Genomic DNA, 6,000 nt, shown 5'->3' on the forward strand with positions numbered 1-6,000 from the left:
TGTGATTTGTTATCAAATGTTATAGAATTGTTAAAAATCATGCGACTTACTTCGATATTTCCACAAGACAAAACCAACAAGTGCAGCAACAAGGCAAACAGCCACGATTCGAACCAAAGCGCCAATGGAGTAGGCGAACGGGGGATCAACTGATAAGACAGAACACAAACACGGGGAGAAACAAAGGAGACAAGAAAATTGTTTTAGTTCTGTAAGAAATCATATGTTTATTCCCACAATGTTCCAAACATACTTCTCGTTTAACAGACTGTATATGTTTGTTTTATTGTTCTTTTATGTTGTAGACATGATGTGGTTATAAAATGTAATCAAGTGGGATCACAGGTCTGCCCTGGCTACAATGCTAAAAGTTCACCTAACAGATGCTATGTTTAAGAAAGTTAAACGCTACTGAGATCATTTTCAATTAGGCTAATTTGCGGTGCCAAATCACAAATAACAGAAGACAGCTCAAGACATTTGACAGTGACCTTACAGAATTATGTAGAGAACATATACAACTATATAGAATTACAATATTTAGAAAACTCTTGCTCTGAATAGCACAAAACAAGAATCATCTTAATTTTACCTTCAGCATGTGTCTGCTGTTTGTCTTCAGGTTGCTTCCTTTTCTTTACTCATATATGTAAAAATGTTAGGTTATGTTACATAAGTCATACACATTATTATTAAAAACATGTAGAATTACAGACTCAAATTCATGTTATTTCCACTTCTTTGACCATTCAATTATCCTTATGATTAAAACATCAGGCGTCTAAAACAATTTCAAAGTGTTTTAATGTCAGATTCTGTTGTTGAAAACTGTTTCGGTGATAATTTTTAATTTTAGTATTTAGAGAGTAAAAAAAGCTGCTGTGAGACACTGATGAAGGTCTGTTACTATGATTATCAACATAGTTTATAACAGAATATATTCACTGAAAATAAGTGGAGTTTAAATACTTACCAAGAGTCACTTTAGTGCATTTTATATTGTCTCTGTCCAGTTTAATACAGCAACAGTAATCTCCTTTATCTGTTTCCTTCACTCCAGAGAGTTTGAGTGAGACGTTGTTTTTCTTGAATTCTTCAATGGAGACAGATGTTCTGTCTTTATAATCATCAACCTGAGTAGAACCTCGTCCTTCTTGAACAGTGTAAATCTCTTTATTGTCTTTTTTCCACTCCAGTATATGATCGTCCACATTGATATTGAACGTTGAAACACAAGGAAGAATAACATCACTGCCGACCACAGCTTCTACTGGTTTATGTTCCATAAAACTGTCTGGAGGAACAAAACTATCATGACCTGTAAACACAAATTAAATATAATATAGACAAGAAGAAAAAATATTATTATTATTATTATTTTCTTAAGCAAAAATAGTAATAACTGGTTAACACAACTCTGTTACATCACATCTGTTTGATTTAAAGAGTTTGTCAAGTTCCTTAATTAAATGTATTCACTGTAAATAAAACTGGGAACATTTTATTAGTATTTATTAGCATTAATAAAAACCTTTTCTATTACTGACAAAAATTCCCGCTTGAAAAAAAACTTCATTCATTAGTTCCATCAAACCACCTAGATATATTTCAAATAACCCTCTGATGTTAATGTAACTGCTGTCACATATCAGTTATACTGTTCAAGTATCTGTAATTGTTGGTTAAATATTTAAATAATGTATATATGAAAGAAGGGAATTTAAAGAAATATACATGGTCAATAGCAGGTTATTATGGCACTTGTGTGGGAGTTTGTCGAGGCGGAACCAATGTTCGCCAGTCGACGTGTTGTCAGGGAGTTGTTGTGTAACACAATCTGCTGCATGTGGATGGGGTTGTTAGTTAGAAGATGGGAGCTGAGCTGAGATGCTCTGTGGAGCTTTCTGAAGATGTGGATGGCAGAAAGTTTGGTCCCATGTTAATTTTCCTCCCTGTGAGTTAGTGCGGACAGTGAGGTACGTTTTGTTTTAGTGTTTTGTTTTGTTTTGTTTTATTGTTTTGTTTTGTTTTGTTTTAGTGTTTTGTTTTGTGTTAAAGCTGCTAAATGTTAACATGACACCAAAATGTTTCAGTTAAACTCCGTAATACTGAATACTTGTGAATATGTCATTTTATAGCTTTAAGTAATTGTTTAAGTGCAATTTGTGTTGTTTATATTTTATTGTGCTATTTTATTTATTTGTGTTTTATATCCCTTAAGAAATGTGTTGTGTCGTATGTATTTTATGTGTTTTTAACCAAGTGGTTAAAGGACTCTATACTTCCTATAAGAAGAGGTCTAGTGTTATGTGCATGTTTAAGTTTACATAAGTCCTAAGTAAGAAGAAGAACTCTGCAACATGTTAAGAGTTAAAGAACAGTATACATATAGAGATTGTTCATATAGTTAAGTGTTAAGCTCCGTAAGTTAAGTCTGTTTATCCATCAAGTTGAAACAAGTTCATCTATATTATAGCACAGTGTTTGTTACTGCTTAGATTAGCTTAAGGTTTTGATGCTGCATAATTTAGTTGTATTCAGTTACTCTTAGCCTACCATGCTGCGTGGAATATTCTGGAACAACGGTATGGAAGCTCATTCGTGATTGCAAAGGCCTTTAGGGATAAGCTATCTTCATGGCCAAAAAATGGACCTAAGGATTGTTATGAACTTAGAGAATTTGTGGACTTTGTTCGTGGCTGTTGTGCAGCAATGACACAGGTCAAAGGTCTTGAAATCCTGAATGACTGTGGTGAAAACCAAAGAATCCCTACAAAGCTTCCTGATTGGTTGGTAGCCAGATGGAATAGGAAGGCTGTTGAGATTGAAGAAGCAAGCCACATGTTTCCAAGTTTTGTACAGTTTGTTGACTTGCTTACATTAGAAGCTAAGATAGCCTGTAACCCAGTAACCTCACTACATAGCATTCACACATTTTGGAAGTTCATGGACAAGTCGATTACAGAACGAATCAAGTTTGCACAGATGAACAAATTGTGTTTTGGTTGCTTGAAACGAGGACACAGAAGAGCTGTGAGAAGAGGATCATCTGCGACACCTGTAAAGGGAAGCATCCAACATGCTTACATGAAGACAGAACCACAAGGGATGTCAGGAAGGAACAGCAGATGGTGAAACGAACAGACAGCAGGAAACGTGAAGGAAAGGGAAAGGTCAGTGGGAGCAATGCAGTCTCAACAGAGCTCAACAGAGCAACGAAGCATCAAATGAAGTAACATCTAATAGAGTGGTCCAAGATGTGAACAGTACATACACATCCACAGTCCTTCCAGTATGGCTTCCACCACAAGTAACCCAGAGAATGAACTCCTTGTATATGCTCTGTTGGATAATCAAAGTGACACCACATTCATCTTACAAGAAAAGGCAGAAACGCTCAATGCACCAAAGGAGCCTGTGCAATTGAAAATATCCACATTATCATCCAGAAGTACAGTCATTCCAAGTCAAAGGTTAAGGGGACCACAAGTGAGAGGGTTCTAGTCCTCAAAGAAAATCCCTCTTCCAACAACTTATTCCAGAGAGTTTATTCAAGTAAATCTAAGTCACATTCCTACGCAAAAGACAGTGAGAGCATGGCCTCACTTGGAGCACCTTGCTGAAGAGATGGCTCCGTTAATAGACTGTGCTGTTGGCCTGCTTATAGGATACGACTGTTCCCAAGACTTGTTACCCAGAGAAGTTGTTACAGGTAAGGACAACGAACCATTTGCTCAAAGAACAGACCTTGGCTGGAGCATAATCAGTCATGTCAACCCTTGTATTGATGCAAATGGAGGCAGCCACGGGATTGTTGTGAAGCAGGTGACACCTAGGTTGTTGTCATCTACTAATCTCACAAATGAAGTGCGATATATGTGCCGCACACAAGTCAAAGAAGTAGTCACACCATATATCCCTTAAGAAATGTGTTTTATATGTATTTATGTGTCCTTTATTTAGTTCTCACAACATTCTGAAGTGCGTCAAATAAATGCCTGTGTACAAAGAACATTTTGTGTCCGTGATGCCTGATGGGGAGTGACAGTTAAAATAGTATGACTTACCAACATTGAGTTCAATAACAGCTTCCTGGTGGATTGAAGGAAGGTAACATCTGTATTTCCCTGTATCAGATGGAGTCACTCTGGAGACTTTTAAAGAGACATTTCCATTGATCAGCTGATCAACAAACAGACTGGAGCGATTATTATAGGATGGATTTTGTTCCTCATATAGAAAACGTCCATCTTCATGAGTATGGATGGAGCCTCTAATACATGGGAGCAGATCAGGTCTGGTCCACTCTATTCTCATGGATTCAGCACTGATGGGAGGTTCAAGACGACACTGTAGAATGACATCATCACCAGCTGAGACCGGGATTTTCCCAGTTAAACATTTCAGTGTACTGTTTCCTACAAGAACAAAGAAAAAGAAACAACATCAACTAAAACACTGATACATATCAAATTATAGTGAACAACAAATATTGAAGCAGAACATTAAAAATTGTTAAGATAATGATATAATTGTACACTTTAGACGACCACAAGATTATTAATATAAACAACTAATAAATGCAGATGTATCATTATGGATGAAGCGGTTGTCAATACATAAAGGGTTAAAATCAGTTCCTTATTAGATCTATTGTTTTATGAAGTGTTACTTTTGTCATTTTATTACTGCTATAGGTTTTACTTGCTGTTTACAGCACACAGAGGAAATGATGTAATAAATCAAGAGAAATCACTTTGTTAGTTTTGGTCTTTACAGTGAGTAGAACAACTTTTGTTCTGAGTTTTTGAGAAGCCTGGTTTAATTAACTTAAAATAATCTGTGGTGAAACCATTGAAAACTTATACAGCATTATTCTATTTAATCAATACAGACTATAACTATAACCTGTTTTCTCTGGGTCCTGATGTCACTTTGCTCATCAGACTGAAGCTTTTCAGTTTCTCTGCTCTGATATTCATATAAAGAGAGTCAGCAGCAGACTGTTGCTGGAGGTTCTGTCGCACAGGACCACAGCTCCACTGAAACGGGACACATCTAAAATGTCTCTGTCTCTATGTAGCTACTGTATTCCTGCTCTGCTCTGGCTGTTGAACTGTAATATTTTTAATATTCCCATATTCATCCCCCTGACTGCAGACAGAAGACTTTTACTGGACTAATAGTTTCCATGAAAGTCATATCGGACAAAGACACTTAGAAAACAGGCTGATACTGTTGGAGTGAAAGGGTTTTAGTCAAAGCTGGCTCCAAATAATAAAGTGCAGATCAGTAAAAAGAAAAAAAAAAAAAAAAAATAGCCTACCTGTTAGAGTCACAGAGAGAGTTGACAACAGTAACATTAAAGTCACTTTTGTTGGACAAATCAAAACTTGAACCATTGTACCTGATAGAAAATAGATTAATCGTGGTTCATTTCTGTTTTGATCCGCTATAAATATAACGTTAAATATGAGAAACGACAAGATGCTGCTGTCATAGATATGAAACAAAACGAAAGTCGTGAACATTTCCTCCCCGCAGCACTGGACTTAGGTGTCTTCACACATACTATATTAACCCTGCTGCGCTCTGCTCGAGTTGTTCTCTTCTTTGTGACGTCTCTCATTGTATTTAATTTTCTTATTTATATTGTTTTTGTGTAGATTAACTTACACCCTCTCAGATCATGTTCCAGAGAGTTTTTACCTCTGGTTTTATTTTTTCAGCAGCTGCTTTGTTTACACCCGGGATCAGCTGATCGCACTGCGGACTCAAACATCCCTAAGGAGATCAGAAGGAGAGGATGTAGAGGATTCAGAAAACAGCAAAGAGGAAATGAAGAGCGCAGTTTGCCTTTCAATCCCAAGTTAGAGTGGATGACGCCATAACACATTACATCAATCATTAATTTTGTTCCTGGATTTTGCTCTTTGAAACATCCTGGTTCCTGTTTTTCCAACATACCAGTAGATGGTGACACTAACCTGAACAAACTAA

This window comes from Anabas testudineus, chromosome 18, assembly GCF_900324465.2.
Source record: "Anabas testudineus chromosome 18, fAnaTes1.2, whole genome shotgun sequence".
Classification (NCBI taxonomy): domain Eukaryota; kingdom Metazoa; phylum Chordata; class Actinopteri; order Anabantiformes; family Anabantidae; genus Anabas; species Anabas testudineus.